This window comes from Hesperophylax consimilis, unplaced genomic scaffold (assembly GCF_061612785.1).
Source record: "Hesperophylax consimilis isolate HC1 unplaced genomic scaffold, BYU_Hcon_1.0 scaffold_40, whole genome shotgun sequence".
Classification (NCBI taxonomy): domain Eukaryota; kingdom Metazoa; phylum Arthropoda; class Insecta; order Trichoptera; family Limnephilidae; genus Hesperophylax; species Hesperophylax consimilis.
The window spans coordinates 886,013-905,294 of record NW_028301270.1 but is presented as its reverse complement, the minus strand read 5'-3'; positions in this window follow the sequence as shown (position 1 = coordinate 905,294).

Here is a 19,282-nt window from a genome sequence, read left to right as displayed (position 1 = left end):
GAAAACATACATATTATAGCGATATAACAATTTTGTATCATATCTTGACAACAAAAGTACCAAAAGCGCAATTGATCGAGGAGGTATGTGATGTGGGAGTGTGGTCGCGCTGCCCGCTGTCGAACCAGATGGGCCATGACTAATGGAGCGAGCAGGGGACCGGGGGAGAACTGGTGGAGATGCCGCAGCCGGATCGACACCCCCGCTACTCGCTACTTCTGCAATCCTGGTGTCTCCACACAGGTGAATTGGCATTGATGCCCTTATGTGAACGATTACGCATATGATTGGCGTATTTATGCAGAACAGAAAGGCATTCTGGCTTGTGTGGATTTTTAACCTCACTTGCTGTTAAATGCGTGAATCATCAATATGTTTGGATGTGGCCTATACAGATTGTATGTTTTAGTGTCACACGGAAGCTAAAATCTTCGTCTTCCCCCTACTATGTGCTAGGGGGTGAAGAGTGGAAAAGGACAGTGTGACTACGGTATCTCCCTAATTCACGCCCATTAACGCTTAGGGTCGTGTGCCACTAACATAAGAAGTGGGAAAATGAAAACAGTGGAATATTCAGCGGCATTACCTACATTAAATTTGAAACAGGTAGATAGCGATACGACTCCATTCGAAAAGCTATATTTTTTACATGTACTATCATGTAGAATCACCTACCGAAGTTGGTGCACTTTACACTTGCAAGACGATATCACTCCTTAGTCACCAACCCGGAGTCCATTTGAGTTGTGGCAATTTAAAAGTTGGGAAGAGAAGAATAATAAGTTCTGCACGTTCAAAAAGCTCAACTTATGTACATGGAAATAAATTGTACGGCGCCCTTGAGGTGATTTTTCACAAAAACGGCGCTCTACTCTACGCTCTAACTATCCAATTATTATTATTATTAATAAAAATTTTATCTACAATTGAGAAGAACTTTACATCATTTAAATTTAATGTTTCTTTCGCCTTTAAACTTTCAAATTGAGATTTATCAAAGCTGTGATTTTGAAGTTGATGACTTTTATTATAATAACTCAAAAAATTCTCGGGGTAGGCACTAGGCATATGGAATAGAAGAAGGAACGAAGAAGGAAGAAAGAACGCTAACGCCGTTTCAAGCAATGTTTCGATACTCTTATTGGTCATCAGGACGATACTGAGGGTATCTTCCACTCTTTTGACCGTTGAATTATTATTGTCTGATCTATTAGTTCTTATTGATTTTCATTTACTTATTGTTATTATTTGTTAATAATTAATCATAATAAACCTCTTGCCATTGTCAGTATGGTCACCCTATGATTGTGGCTGACAAGCCACCCAGGTACTTTGTTATACTTAATTTACAGTACAATATTATTGTTGCCAACTATAAACGTACTTCCCAAATGAAATTTTAATTTGAGTAACTGTATTTAGTGTTCATTTTTTAATCATTTTGTAGGTTTATATTTATAATATTATATTAAGTTTGTATGTATTATTTTTTATTTCTTTAATTGAAAAGCTGCACATCTCGGGACAGGAATTCCGTAGTGAGCTAAGCGGCAAATGATTTTATTGTATTAAGCCTTTTTTAAATATGCAAATAAATGTATATTGCAAAGTTTCACAGATCATAGTTAAAATGACATGCGAGAAGAAAAAACGCAAAAACTGTACAAATTTCATTAAAAAAATTCGTTAAAATCCCAAATCATATGTGTATTATTTTTCTTTATAAGGCAGACAGAGGAATTAAGGAAATAAAGAATTAATCCTACGATTAAGAGGCTTTATACACGGTGTCCAGAAACTCGCAGTACAAGCGAGAAAATGGTGATCTACCTCAGTCACATCCAGGACCCAAAAAATATTTTTTAAAGATCTCATCATTTCAATTTTTGACCACTAAAGTGTAAAAAAAAATTTGGAGCCGGATGCAATTTAAAAAACATTAAACAGTTGATATTTTTAAAAATTTGATCCCATCTTCGGATTCGATTTACTGGAAAACAAAAGCTTAAATCAAAACAAAAAATATCCTAGAAAATCGACTCTAAATGTGATGTAGATTCATCAGTTTCCCGCTTGTAATACGAGTTTCCGGACACGGTGTATAAGGAATATACCTATTTTCCCCAACCTCCGATTAGAGAGCTGTCTAAATATTATTTAAGAACAACAACAACAACAACAAAAAACAACTGAATATTTTCTTCGTCTATCTGTCATAGATGTCACTTTTAATAACATTGATATTGGATAGTGATGTTAAGAAGAAAATTAACTTTTATAAATATTTTTTTAAATCAAATGTTATAAGAAATGCTTAAATTTGATGGCATCACAGATGTAGATTTTATGGACATAAAAAATTAAAAACAGTTCGATCGTTCGTTAGTTTCTCATTTGGCCGCCTATAGAATTATGTTTGTCAAACTGCGACTAAATGTAATGTGCATGTTTATTTATAAGTTTCTAATAAATTATATTTATCAGGTAGATAACAGAGCGTCATTTTACTGTCCCCTGATTTCTAATGCGTAATATTTCAAAATACAATAAAACAATTTAAGTAGAATGTAAGCAAACAAACAAACAAACACAGACTAATTTGTAATTACCTACTTGGAGGTACAAGAACAATAAATCATTTCCCGTTATAAATTCTTACCCCTTACTAATAAATGTGTTTTAAATTTAAAACAACAATTAATTTATTTATCTATCAGATGTATAAAATATAAAACACGTTTATTAGCGAGGCCCTTTTGCATTTATCGTGGTTAATTTTTGGGTGATTATGTCACATTGAGAGCTTCGTTATTATTTAGGCAACGTTTCTGTTAGCGTTACAGTGTACTTTATCAGGGCAGATGAGAATGGTGGAGAAATGTGTGTATGTGTATGTAGAAGTGATACCGTGTTGCAAGAGTTAATCCTCGTAGGGCCGGTATTTCAGTACATAATACTTATTATAATTATTAGTGAAATGAATGTGGTTTTTGGCGTTTAGTTTTGGTGTAACCGTTAAGTAACGGATGCCTAGTTCCTTTTGTACATAGTTTATTCATTATTTTTCGAATACAAATACATATTTACAATGAAAAGAATTATTTTATAACTAGCTTTTAGCCCATTGAGGCTACTAATTGGTAAAAAATGATGTCTGATATAATGTTTGAATGTGGATGAAGCAACGGGAGTGTGCATTTATTTTTATATTTATGATTTGACCTTTGAATTTGCAAGAAGTGTGTGCCTACTTTTATATTTATGATTTGACGTTTAAATGTGGATGAAGGAAGAAGTGTGTGCCTACTTTTATATTTATGATTTAACGTTTAAATGTGGATGAAGGAAGAAGTGTGTGCCTACTTTTATATTTATGATTTAACGTTTAAATGTGGATGAAGGAAGAAGTGTGTGCCTACTTTTATATTTATGATTTAACGTTTAAATGTGGATGAAGGAAGAAGTGTGTGCCTACTTTTATATTTATGATTTAACGTTTAAATGTGGATGAAGGAAGAAGTGTGTGCCTACTTTTATATTTATGATTTAACGTTTAAATGTGGATGAAGGAAGAAGTGTGTGCCTACTTTTATATTTATGATTTAACGTTTAAATGTGGATGAAGGAAGAAGTGTGTGCCTACTTTTATATTTATGATTTAACGTTTAAATGTGGATGAAGGAAGAAGTGTGTGCCTACTTTTATATTTATGATTTAACGTTTAAATGTGGATGAAGGAAGAAGTGTGTGCCTACTTTTATATTTTTGCTTTGACGTTTAAATGTGGATGAAGGAAGAAGTGTGTGCCTACTTTTTTTATTTACGATTTGATGTTGGAATGTGGATGAAGCAAAGAGTGTGTGATATTTATTATTTTATACGGATGAATTAAGGATGTGTGGCTCAAAACATTTAAATTTTTGACCGTTGCACCCAACGGAGATGAATAAGTTTATAAAACTTTTTGAAAATTGTGTGTGCATGATGGTTATAAAATTATAATAACTTTACATACCGATTTTCAGAACAACATAATGAACCTTTCTGAAACAATACTAAACTCCAATAAAAGGGGTAGATAACGATATTATTTCACCGTTTCAACATTAATGGTAAGAGGATAAGATAAGTCAACAAAGCCAACGAGCCTTCTGATACACATGGACAGGATAATACAGCCAGGTATCCCCACAAATTCAAATTCCCGGAGTAATTTAGGAAAGGTGCCGCTTTGTCTTGTAGCGAGGTCCCGTTGCAGGTTATAAACCTCCCAGGGATAAAGGGTGAAGGACTTTTAAATTGCAAGCGCAGAAACGCAGGTAAACATATTTGACAATATCACGTACGACCGCTGTGTTGACAATTTCATAATAATAATAATACTATTCAACAGTCGACGGATAAATAAACTAATTATTTAGAGCCAGACCAAGTGCTGATTTATTAAAATCCGGTTATAATCGGGATTGCAGGCCATTTCCTATTTAACTTAATTTCTAGTAAATTTCTAATATATCTCAACACGGGTTCATGCACCTGCATTTGTCCTGATAATATACAATAACGAAATGCGAAAATATTAGATTTTTCATGAACACGTGTTCCGACATCGCGATAACACATTCGTTTTTTACTGAAAGTATATTAGGAAACTATCAATTCATTCTTTAAAGGCCTGCAATTCCGTTTTCAACCAGATTACGAATAATTTGAAGAGATTCAGATAAATCATATCCGACAAGCGATACCAAAAGTATTGAATTAAATTATAATTCTTTATTCGAAATGTGTATTTGTTTTGTTAAAATGTTCGACAGATGTGAATAGATGTCGTAATTTGTCAAATTTTCTAACATACGAAAGGTATATTTCCTTTTTTGAAATGCAATGATACTTTTTTGTTTTGTTTCACAAATCCTACAATTATAATATCCTTTGGTTTCAGGGGTATGCGCTAGTCATTAATTTAATTGCCTACCGTGATCAAGTAAATGTAATTTATATTACCCAATCCATTAACCCACTCCTAAAGCAAAATTTGAAATGAATGTATTTCTTTGAATAATTTACGTTTATAAACAGCATCGTTGAGACTCTGTAATCAAGAGTACAAACTTCAAACAAACCAGTTATGAGTTTATCATCTGTAGATAATTATATAATAACTTTATAATTCGTAATTGTAAAAAGCATTCACTTTGTGGCTCATCATAATTTATAATAAAAACACATAAATTTGTTTTTGACCACGACAGTTTTATTTTCACTCTACCGGTTTCGGAAGATCCCTTCCTTCGTCAGGAGAATATTTAAATGTTTTAAATATTCTCCTGACGAAGGAAGGGATCTTCCGAAACCGGTAGAGTGAAAATAAAACTGTCGTGGTCAAAAACAAATTTATGTGTTTTTATTATACTTTATAATTCGCTCGCAAGAAATAACAATTGACTTAGGTAATAGGGTGCCACAGCTGAAGTCAACAGGTCCCGTATTATTTATAAAAACCTATGTATTCAAGGAAAATAATACAATATTTGCGACATAGAACACAGCTAATTAGGTACAATACTTATGTTACCCTGCAAAAATAATTTACAATTTTGTTACGAAAAAAAATAACATCATCAATCATACATATAATTAACATTTTTGTAATCAAATTCTCCACAAACAAGTTGTTAGTATTTTGTTGTTTTTCGATTGAATTCCTAGATCCGTGAAAAATCACGCCATATAAAGTTTAAACACAATTTTTAAAGTAAAAGATAGGTAAAATGCATATTTTTTTAAATGCCATGGAAAATAATTGAACTCGGTCAACTGCTTGGAAGGCAACAATGATGTCCATAAATTCATGATAAGTATGTACGGACAGCATAATATACAAACTATATATTATTGAAATTTCGTGGATATGATTTGTTTAAAAATGTAATTCTGAGGTTGATGAAATTTTGCACACTTGACCTTCAAAACAAGAAGAAGATTTCTGCCGGGGAATTTAGCCAGTAAAATATAAACAACATTGATCTTAGAGGAACATCAGATTAACCAATTAAACTATGGTGATTAATTGTGGTATCCTCTATATATTAGGGTAAGTAATTAAGAATTCCAGCTCCGATTCATAACGTACGATATATATCTGTAATTAGCCCTTTACATACACCCGACTGTCACCCGTAACCACAGAATAACCATGCGCACAAGCATTCGCGCTCTCATTCTCTCAAACTCACGTAATTACTACTAGGTAAGGGTAAACTAGGTAAACCTAACCTAACTATAAAATCATTAATGTGGCAAATACGTGCTGTTTTTTTAATAATACAAGAACAGTGTAACAATATGAGTTTGATACTGTGCGCAAGCTGACACATTAGTATTGATATTATTATAATACGTACATATATACTTATAAAGGCGCTGGTCTATTAAAATATTTTTAAAATGCAAGTAAAGTGTTAAATTTTACCGAATGTATTAAAAAAAACCTCAATCTATAAATAGTTGTAGGTAAATTTAGTTCTTACCTATTTCGGAAATAAGCAGATAAATATAATTTGTGATGAAGTCACATTATGAGAATAATTTGCAAACGTAATAATAACGTCAACTGGGATATTATCATAAAGGCAGCCTTACACTTGTAAGTTTTTTCGTAAATTTACGACTTCTAGCCAATGGGCATCTTGCATTTTGAAAATCCAATGCGCCCATTGGCTAGAAGTCGTAAATTTACGAAAAAACTTACAAGTGTAATGCTAGCCCTAAAGGCAGCCTAAGAGTCATAAAACGGGAGAAACTGGAGAGACGAGAGATAAGTGACGAAGAATACCTGCATATTTCCGTCTCTTTCCGACACCCATTGAAATGAGTCAAGTAAAAAATAGTAAAAAGTTAAATAATTTACCTCAGCCAGGCATCGGAATGTCGAACATTTTGGCTTCGATGTTATCACTGGGATCATTCCAACCCATTTTTTAATTAATCGAAAAATCGGTACGAATTAGTTTCACAATGATGTTCATTGGATTTATAAACTGTTCACAATAATTTTAAAAAAACGTAAGTAATCTATATTTTAATTTCCGATAAACTCGTAAAATGCTGGCAATCAAACTTTTTTATTTCCCCGATCAACTCGTAAAAAGTTGGCAATCGTGTTAAGGTTGCTAAAACGCTTAATTGCTTCGCGCTCGACCACGTGCTTCCACCTGCACACTTGAACACAAACTGAGGTGCATTTACCTCTAGGGGCGGGGGTATAATCTGCCCCTGGCCGAAAGGGACGTGTCCGAATGGAAAATACCAACCGGCGCTATACAAATTGTCCAAATATTATTATTATTATTAAATGAGCAATTAACGGTCAATGTTGTCTCCGACGCGACGTCAGATTTCTCCAGAGCCATTTGTATTTCCGAGCATTAATGTAGCAGAAGATGCAGCCCAGAATATGAAGTCGTAAATTATGGAAATGAAAAAAGATGCCTTCGTGGCCAGTGGCCAATATCATAACATCATAAGATACATATAACATTGCATAGTCCCGCCAATGAGAGACATATATCCATCACTCAAATAATAATAATTGAATCATTTGTACAACGCAGTTTTTATGACAATATCACCCAGAGGCGGATTAACTGTTGAGAGCGCCCTAGGCAAGCACCTCATCAGCGCCCCTCTAGCGACCACATATTATAGGGGGGTGGCTAGAGAATTTCAAGAAAATAAAATTTGTCCCGAAAAAAAAATTCATGGGGGGGGGGGGTGGCTAGAGAATTGTTTCTGTTGTCTCGTTCTGAGTAGCCTAAATGGCGATATATCGCCCTCGTTGGCAACACTGTTAGTGACATACTACCACTATTTTGAACTTCTTCGGTGTTCAAATTGACCAAATTGCTTAAAAACGAAAATTTGGTATAAAAATTGCTGTACACTTCTCGTCTCTTTTGAAGTTCAACGACAAGTCTGTCTATAATTACTAAATATACTGTCACTCTAAATGTTTCCCGACCAGATAATGAAAAAGTAATATCTTCGGCAGATTCATCTGCTGTGAGTTTTCTCTTCCGTATCCTCTTGATGTCCTTTTCATATTCTCTGACTAATACGAATTCTAAGGCTTGCTCATCATATTTATTAAAATTTTCCCTTTCTGAAGAAATTATTAGAATCAGACTGTCATACATTTGAATAACTGTACAAATATCAATATCAACGGACTGTAATTTTTTATTGGTTTTATTCATGTGAACTAAAATAAAACCCCAAAACACGATCATGAAAGCAGTTTCTAGTCGTTCTAATTTCAATCTTATGCCTTTAGCTTCACATACAACAGAACGTTTTTGCTCTGTATTGCTCTCGATAGCAATTAAAGCATTGCAAATTTCTGGAAATGACTCTTTCAAACTTTTGCAAGCATCTGCTCGAGCTGACCAGCGTGTGTCAGATGGATTTTTGACAGTAGTTTTATTTTTTTTATCATTACCTAGGATTATTTGTGCTTGTAGAGTTTGCCATCTTTGAGTTGAAGCTGTAAAAAATGTGTAGATTTCTTGAAGGAGACCAAAGAACCAACAAGCTTCTTGAGCGCATTCAGCGGCACATTCACCCACTAGGTTAAGCGAATGTGCAGAGCAGGGTATATATTCTGCTAGGGGACATAGTTCTTTTATTTTGGCCTGTAATCCATTGTAAATGCCTGACATATTTGCGGCATTATCATACGACTGGCCTCTACAGTCTAATATATTAATTTCAATCATGTCCAATGTTTTATTAATAGCATTTGCTATGTCTTGTGATTTGTGACCGACATTTGCGATAAACTTAAGAAAACGTTCAACGGGCGTACCGTCGGTTTGAATGTATCGGATCACGAAAGTTAATTGGTCAATGTGGGAAATATCTGGTGTTGAATCCAATATTATTGAATAATATTTTGATATCTTGATTTCATGTTTTATTTGTGTTAATATTTTGTTTGCCATCAATTCAATAAATTCGTCACACGTTGTAGAACTTAAGTAATTGGTATATCTCTTTCCCTTGCCGCCATATTGAGCAATATGTTTACTTAAAAACGGATCAAACTCCGCTATGAGTTCCAGCGTCATTAAGTAATTTCCGTTATGAAGAGAGCCAAGTTTTTCGTCATGTCCTCTAAAAGGTAAACCACGCGATGCTAAAGATTTTACAGTGGCAACCACTCGTTTTAAAACTTCACGCCAATAAGTCATCTCTTCTAGAAATTGAGTGGCGAGCTCATGATCGACACGACCGTCAATGTTAGATCTACGTTGCAAACTCAAAATACATGTTTTATGTTCACATGAGTTTTCGTGGCTTTCTAATCTATTCGATGCGTTCTTCCAATCATTAAAACCAACATCTTGTTTTCCAAAACTAGTTCCACCACCGAATAATAAACAAGGTCCACAATAAACTTTACCTGTGCTTGGAGAGTAAATAAGCCATTTCCTTGGAAGTTTTTCTCTATTTAACAACTTTCTTTCAAACATTGTTTTTGTTAAAAAACGTGAGATTTTATCTTCATATATTCTCTTACTCAATGAAAAATCTGCATTTTGATTTTGATTAAATCCATTAATTGCAATGTATTCTTGTGTTTCGTTATTGATATCCCACTTGACTGGGTCACATCCCACGATAAACAGTCTATTTTGCGACTGCCTCACAACTTCTACGGCTGACGGAGTAGGCAGCATGGACAAATCGTGTTGTTTAGAACTAGTAGGAATTTCACATTGAATAGACTCGGTAGAAGACGCACTGTGAATTGCGTTAGAAAATTCCGAATCATCATTTTTTAATTTAGAAAAAAATGTCTCAGTATGTTTCGTATGCTTTATAATATTTTGATTTTTTTCTTCTTTTTCCTTAGCCTTCCTTTTATAAGCTGCACCACTAGGTTTCTTCTTCAATTCACTCATTATTTGGGTAATGAACTAAAACGCAATGTACTAATTAATTCACACAAATACCGCTGCGAGTACGTAATCAATAGAAGCGCGCGTAACCGGCGACATCCAAGCTGAAAGTGATGAGTGTGACTGTCACCCCGTCATCCGTTCGGAAGTCCGGTGCCGGCCGCTTAGCCCCTGCCCCCGCTGCGCCCTTTGCCCTGCAATCTAGCAACGCCCGCGAACGAATCCACGAGCGAGCGGTCTTCTATTAAAAAATCATGCGATGGAGGCATGGAGGAATAATCAAGAAGGCGAGTATGCTTTGGAAGCTCTGCATCTCTACAGAAGTAAATAATCTTTTATATTGTGTAAGCAGGTGCATACTAACTTACAAAATTAAGTTTATATATATATATTTTTTTAATTCTAGGGGCGCCTGCCGGCGCCCCTTTGTAACTGGCGCCCCTAGGCACGTGCCTACTTTGCCTTAGGGTTAATCCGCCACTGATATCACCACAAGGGCGCTATACGCTCATACGTTCGTAGTATCCTTGAATACGCATCACAAGTGTGGAACCCAGGCTATGCAATACATAAAAATAGAATTGAAAGTGTTCAAAATAGATTTTTAAGGTACCTTAATTTCCGCTCTTTTCGATCTCACATCAGTAATGAAGACTCTGCAAAGTTCTTCAATATACAGACGTTAACTTTCCGAAGAAATATAGCAGATTCGGTAATGTTATTCAAAATTACACACAATTTAATCGATAGTCCTGATCTTCTTCAACGCCTATTATTCCATGTTCCCAATCGCAACAGCAGACAGTCGCTTACTTTTAATATCGCTCATTGTAAGACAAATTCCAAACAAAACTCATTTATCTACAGATCCACACACTTTTTTAACTTAAATTATAACCATATTGACATATTTAACTCGACTTTACGCGACATAAAACAAAAACTCAATAATCAACAAAACTCAAACTAGTTCAATTCCTATATATTCCCGTCCTTTGCCTCTTAATCCTTATCCTATATTTCCCCCTCCTCCCCCCACCCTCCTTTATTTTAATATTTTTAATATTTCCTAACTAAACAAGAAATTAATTTAAGAGAACATCTCTATGCCATTGTACACCATTGTAACACCATTAACTATTCATCAGTGGAAAGTTCATAATTGGCATAATTAATAATATTATTATTGTATCATTATATAATTACAGATTTGCTGTCAACTTTTCCAAATAAATAAATAAATAAATAAATATAAAAATATGACTAAGTTTTTCTTTTACATATTCAATAATATTATTATTCAATACACTTTGCGAATCTTCGGAAGTTGACGTTTCATCATCGACGAACAGCTGATTACCAATCACTACAAGTCCCCGACACAGTGAAAATTGTCAATTCACCAACCGATTAGTTGCAAACTCTCGGAAGTTGGAAATTCTTTATCGACGGATAGATGATAATTCATCACCACAAGTCCCCTATAGTATAAAGACTGCCATACAGCCCGTCATTGATAACCTGTTGACGTTGCTGTGAAGAAAAGATCGTGGGAAGAAATTCTGTAAGTTGCTGCTACCTTTGGGACAACCATTCCCGTAGACGAAAACCGCAGAAGTCATCATTCATCCTTCTGTTATCCTAACAGACATCACTGGATCCTTCAAAGCAATCATCATCAAAGAAACACCAGACGACATCAAGATGCTGATGCTGTCATTATTGTAAGTTGTTTATTTTGTATAGGTTACAAATTTGTATATATTATAAGAATTTAGTAATTAAGGGGGTATTTCACTATGTCGGGCTAAATATCTGACTAGCTATCCGTTGGCTGGCTTTAAAGATCAGAAGAACTTCGTTATTCAACGGCGACCGTTTCACCATTGTTTCCGAGCTTCCGGATAGATAACACTCGAAATAGTCTGGCAACATCGCAAAATGTTTGCAGTTACTCCATCTACTGCCACGGCTGTCATGCGTCACAGTCCGCACACCGCAAAGTGTGCATTTTTTTGGTTATGTTATGTTGATTATCAGGTCATTTTAGATAGATTCGTGTCGAATTAATACATTGTTTCTTATTTTGAACACAATCAAATAATTCAGGATGGATCATACAAGCATTCAAATTCATTCAACAAAATTCGACTCACTTCTCCGCTGTCAAACTCGGAATGTTTTGACGCCATCTTTGATTCGAGGAATAGCGCCAACGTGAGGTTCGAGCACTGATTAGTCAAATCGAACTTTAACCCGAGCGTTAGCGTTATTCAGATATAGTGAAAACGAAAAAATGACTAATCCGCGGATAAGTGCTTAGTCAGAACATAATCAGAGATAGTGAAATACCCCCTAAGTATGCAGTCTTGATAAATATTAGATGGTGATCTTTAATAACCAAAATAACGTTTATTGTAGCAGAGCACACACATTACAGCCATTACAGAGACTTATACTTTTGACACTTACTTCCTGTGGATGTAGTGTTACCAACTGAATCTTATTTCATTGCCATATTACAACATCCTCCCTCAATGTAATAACATTCCAATAAATCGTACAAATAACTCTTTACTCAAAGATTTAGTGAGAATATCCGCTGGTTGTTCGCTAGTTTTTATGTATTTTATATTTATTTTATTATTTTTCACTAGATCTTTGACAAAGTGAAAACGAATATCTACGTGCTTCAAACGTTTAATAGATTCGGTAGCTGCAGTCAAGATTGCTGACTGATTATCACAAAAAATGTTTACCGGACAAACATTTTGAAAACCAAAATCATTCAATAAGTTTATCAACCAGCAAGCCTCACCAGCAGCCATACTCATAGCCACATACTCAGACTCAGTTGACGACAGGCTCACAGATGCTTGTTTCTTAGAACTCCATAATATTAAACATTTTGAGAAAAAAAACATATAACCAGAAGTGGACTTTCAATGTAACAACTTATAATTTAATGTATACTTAACATAGCGCAATACCGTTTTTAGAGCAGCTAACAATATATTATTTGCACAATATTGATACCTACTTAGCATTGAAACAGCAAAACATAAGTCTGGTCTTATACCTTGTACAGCATACATTAAACTTCCTATTATCTGCCTACATAATTTTTCAATATTTTTATCTACCTTTTGATTTCGAAAGATTTTAAAATTAAAATTTTTATCCATCGGTGTAGCCACCGGTTTACAATTTTCCATTTGAAATTTTACAAGAATATTTTCTAAGTAACTTTTCTGATTTAGTTCAGTTATGCCAGATTTTAAGTTCTGACTCACATTAATACCTAGAAAATCAGATATACATCCCAAATCCTTCATTTTAAATTCACTATTCAAAGCCTTTTTAAGCTGTTTAACTTCACAGTTATTTGTTCCAATAATTAATAGGTCATCAACATATAACAATACAAAAATTTAATCATTTCCATTATACCTACCTACCCAAATAAAATTTAAACAATACGACAAGACTACCAAACAGTACAAAACAAAACATACATTTAATGTGTAAACATACGCGTTACGTTTACGCATCAAATGTAAGCGATCAAATTGTCATTTCTCGTTTGTGGCGTTCAAACGATTACGAGAACTTGTACAGAACGAATAATATAAATATTTATAGTGAGATAGACAACATTATTTTACCATGTTGTAGTACAATATTCAAGTGTATTTTAGTAAATTTCACTTGAAAAATCATCAACATCAAATATGTGTTGTGAAAGAAAAAAAAATGCATATAAATAATAATTGTGTGTGTGTGTGTGTGATGTTATTTTTTTATTTTTTTTTTATAGATAATATTGATATTATAAATATTTCCCCGAATAAATGTGTAACAATGTTCAGTATGTAAAATCTTAAAAGAACCATTCTAATTAAAAGTGATTCTATGTTAATCATTTAATAATCTCCTTTCGAAATAAATTAACGCAAAATAAATTTAAATGTCTGACTTCAAAAAAAATTCTTCAGAAAATTCAAAATATCAAACTAGGCAAACTATGTGTTACACCCACAATATAGCAATAAGTTAATTATAGCGAAATTACTAATGGACTTCCATGTCATGATTTAAATAAAGCATGTAACTTTGACTATCAAATATGATTGTGATAAAATTTAGACTCCAATTAATCCCAGATGATGCAATACAAATCATAAATTTAATGTACCCACAATAAACATTAAAGGTTTCATAGTTAAAAAAAATAATTATTGAAAAAAAAAAATTGTTTTTGTTTTTACTTGAGTCAACTCCAACGAAACCAATTGAACCGATAAAATGACTTTAAATCCTTCCTAGAAGATATCATTAAATCACCTCGCATAGCCCCAAAGAAAATCAACAAAATAAACAAACAATATAACCTCTTTATGCAATGCTTATACAGGCCAACCGCAATATACAGGAGTCGTGTGCCGCAGTGATGAAAGACGTCTCCTCCAAAACTTCCAGCAAGCGGAGCAAGGATAAGGGCAGATTCCTGTACCGACCGGAGCAAGGATAAAAGTAGATTCCTTTACCGACCCGAGCAAGGGTAAAGCAGATTTCTACCCGGACCTAGCGGCTAACTACGGACTGACCGGCCCCCTATTTTACAGTCTGTGTAAAAGACCTAGCTGGTCGATTACATGTATCATATTATAATGTTATTAAATTATACAGGATTGCATTGGTATGCAAATGTAATTCAACATAACCTGAAAAACGAATATTAATATATCTTGAGGAGATTTTGCACAAAACGGCGCTATATACATGAAATAATAATAATAATAAACATTATTATTATACATATGTGAGAAGAAAAAAAATCCATTATAACAATAAGAATTTAACTTACTCCGTTTGAACAATTAATTTTGTTGTAATAAATAGTCACCAAAATTGCGACGCATGTTGTTCACGAATATTGTGAAAAAATAAACTACCGGTGCACTGAGGAAATAAAATAATAATTAGTTTACCCACACACAATCATTATACATATTTAAATAATAATATTTGTCAGTGAATCGAGTATTCTGATTCAGAATGTTTTAAATAATGCGATGACGCCTTACTAAATACGTCACGGATTCGAAACGGTAACAATAAAAAAAATATATGACGAAATAATATTTTACGTCACAAAGAAAAAAAAATGAACGCTTGGCGTTCTGAGTATTTGGTGGCGGATTGAAAAAAATGTTCAAATTAAAATCAAACCCCGATTGCAATGATAATGATGGAAGAACAAAAAACTCTCGCGAATCAACACGAACTCGTGAAGCTTCATATATGCATTCCATTATTCAAAATTTTAAAAAAAAATTACATGAAATTAACATGAAACTATTCAAACTACCCACAACTGCACATCAAATCACCATGAAAAACAAAAAAAAACACGGTTTAACCACGTTGGGTCGCCAATGAAACATGAATATTTTTAGTGTGAATATATGTAAGAATATGTGGATGAATATCTTAATGAAAGGGAATATAATTTATTGTAAAACAAAACATAGCAAGAGACTCAATGAATAATTTAAATATAAATAATCTCAGGGTGCGACTAACCTCGAAGAAACGTTAGTAGGTCGCTATTATTACGTAAAAATAATTAACATGTCGATTGAAAGTTATGCTAAATTGTAGGTAGTATAAATGAATTATAATTTTAAATATCATTACTATAAATATTAAGGGCGCCAGTTCCACATAACGATACAACAAAATTTATTAATTATAGTAAATCAATATTGCAAACAGAGAGAAACTAAATATTGAATATTTGAAATGAATATTGAAATGCATAATGATAAACTAAAAACTTCCCGATTCCGTGTTGAACGCCATCCGCGAAGAGTCCTTTCTTCTCCGTAGGTACGTCTGATTGCTGGATCCGCCCATAAATAAACCACTCTCTAGATCGATATCTTCGGGCTTTTTGTATGGCGCCATTTTGTCACCCCCTTAACCACAGACGACCACAGATAAAACGGTCGTTTGGTCCAGACAGGTAAATATATCGTGGACCATAAATAAATCTCAAGGCCATTTAAAAAAAGTGTAACCATAAACAATATAACTACACCCAGCGAACATCGTTCATCCAATAGCCCACAAAAATTATATTTTAAAAATAAAAATATTGGAATGCAGGAAAAGGAAAATAAAAAAAACCCACAGCTATGCATACATCAAAATATTTTTTATTTTCAAAAAGACAATGGACAGTAATACAAAACAGGGTCAGTACAACCGATGTATTGAGCATTGATTTATCATTGAAGTAGAAGATAATACTAATATATCTAAACAAAACATGAAACAGAACAAGACACAAAAAAATAAAAAGTAACATTCTCAACTAGGAAGCGAACCCAGGATTTCTGTCTTACTGCAACAACTTAATAGGATTTAATTTGACCTTGCACAAAAATACAAGAATATATACACAAAATAGCACTAGAAGTTATTCAAGTTCTCCTGCAAGGGTTTCATATAATTTTCACAGCTTTGTCGTCAGCAAACATCATTGAAAATACTGGTACTTACATGATGTAATTCTGGAGAGGAATGAACTTGTTTGATGTAATCGTGGCTTTGTTTAGCAATTTTAGTCTCCTAATACGTGGTATAAGATCGCGTCGGAATACGGATAGGTCTGAAAAGGAAAATTAATCAAATTATTAGCCAATGAAGTACATTCAGGAATCATGAACATTGTATCAAAGAACGAGAGGTTAGTACCTGTATTTAACAACGTGTTCGGGTCCTTCTTTCAGTTGGTGGAGATAGACAGGATATTGTATGATGACTGGAAAATTAAGCGTTGCCAAGCATTCTTTTTCAATCCCAAAAGTACCGTATTTTTGCTTTCAATTGCGATATGACACACACAAACAAACGTATTTCTTGCTGCTTCTTGCTAGCACCGGATTATCGAATCCGTCTGAGCAACCTTTAACACAACACGGCATTAATTTATCACCTTGAAGAATTCTAGCACGCAACATTATTTTTAGATGGGTTAGACGATTTTCAAAATTCAAAATATTTACGCAAAAAACTTCAACTGACTTCAACTTCCGAAATGGCGTCTTGGAAATTACCGTTAATTTTTATCGCAGCATAACACATGTTTAGCTTCTCTTTCTGTTACACGAGTCGCTACGGTAGAGAGCGAGAGATCAAGATACAATTTTTGCTCTGAGCCAATGAGATCTGAGCTTTCAGCCACAACAGCTTTGTCTATAAGAATTTGGGTTGAGGATAACTCCTCCCATCAGGGTTACAAGGTTATGCGAGAGTTATACGCCCCTGGTACAGTTCTTCTGTCTGCTCGCTTTGGCTAGTACCCTCCCTCAGCTGGCTACCCGTGCCCCGCACGGCCCTCTGAGGACAGCTATCTACTACCATTGCTAAGCACAGTACAGTTCTCCTGTCTGCTTGCCTTGGCTAGTACCCTCCCTCAGCTGGCTACCCGTGCCCCGCACGGCCCTCTGAGGACAGCTATCTACTACCATTGCTAAGCAACCGACTTGAAGACTACTAGACTCGCTAAAGGCGCGCTCCTCTTCTTGGCTACCTGTGCTGCGCACAGCCCTTGAGAGACAGTAATCCGCCCCAAGCAAACCTAGGCTAGTCCCGAACAGTTGTGCCGCGACTCGATTCTATTTTGTTGTTCCCAATTACTATCCCGCAAGGATCCTATATAAATCCTTGCCTAGTCGATAAATGTTATTTTCAAAGTGTATTCGTGTAAATTGTAAACTGTGACTATTTTGCTATTGTAATCTGTGTAACCTAAACAATAAACTGTGTTTTAAGCCACCAAAAGTCTTATAACTAGCTTTTTGCCCGTTGCAGGCAACTGATGGGTAAATGTGATAAGCGATCTGATGTTTGAATGTAGATGAGACGAAGAGTGTGGGACTGCAGATTTTTAAGTAACATAAATTGCCCCTTAAATAACGCCTGCTCGCGTCCCCTTAAGAGTTACATCCCAGTTTTCAAAAAGTATGTGGGCTACGCTAGGTTTGTATAGACTGGTTTGTGATTTGATTCAAATACCTGTTTTCCATGTTATTTTCTGAAACGAAAAATTGCCCCTTTATTAACGCCTGCTCGCGTCCCCTTTAGAGTTATATCCCAGTTTTCAAGTAGTTTGTGGGCTACGCTAGGTTTGTATAGACTGGTTTGTGATTTAATTCTAATACATATTTTCTGTAACAAAAAATTGCCCCTTTAATAACGCCTGCTCGCGTCCCCTTTAGAGTTACATCCCAGTTTTCAAATAGTATGTGGGCTACGCTAGGTTTGTATAGACTGGTTTGTGATTTAATTCTAAAACCTATTTTCCATGTTATTTTCTGTAACATAAATTTCCCCTTTAATAACGCCTGCTCGCGTCCCCTTTAGAGTTATATCCCAGTTTTCAAGTAGTTTGTGGGCTACGATAGGTTTGTATAAACTGGTTTGTGATTTAAATCTAATACCTTTTCTCATGTTCTAACCTAATCTTACCTCAAAAACACGCAAAATTTAAAAACTTTTAAAAATGTAATATGTATGTTTGCATGTGAATGAAGCAATGAATGTGTGACCACAAATTTATTCAAATGTATGTATGTTTGAATGTATGTGACTAAAATTAGCTTTTTGCCCGTTGCAAGCAACTAATGGGTAAATGTACTAAGCCATTTGATGTTTGGGTGTAGATGAGACGAAGAGTGTGGGACTACAAAATTAAAGAAAGAAATATACTGATCATTTTTTCAGTACGGGGTGACAGTACCCATATGTAAAAACTTTTAACTGAAAAAAGGTTATTTAAAAAAAAAAAAACAATTGAATAAACCGTTTTTAATAGTAAATTACTTTCCCAAACGTCTGTGCTCTTGGTAGATTACAGCGTCACCGAGCTAATTTTTCGCAGAAATGGCTTTATAAGAATTATCATTAATTTAATAAAAATATATGCAAAACGAAATATGTTACCTACTGGTTAAAAAAATAAAGAGATCATGCTATGTATGAATGGCTCCCGGGGCGACGGTTCTCATGACCGCCACCCTAAATTAAATGATTATTATTAATCGCGAAATGCAAAAACCTTTAATAAAAAAAATCGTTACTTCAACCTACTTAATATTTATAACGCAAAAAAATTATTCGTTTTAAAAAAAATCAGAATGTGAATGAAGCATTACCTATGTTATTTTTGATTATTAAATGAAAAATCTTTATCATTGTATGTGGACCCAATTTATTGGAAAACGTTTTTAAGTTTGATTAGCCATAAATAT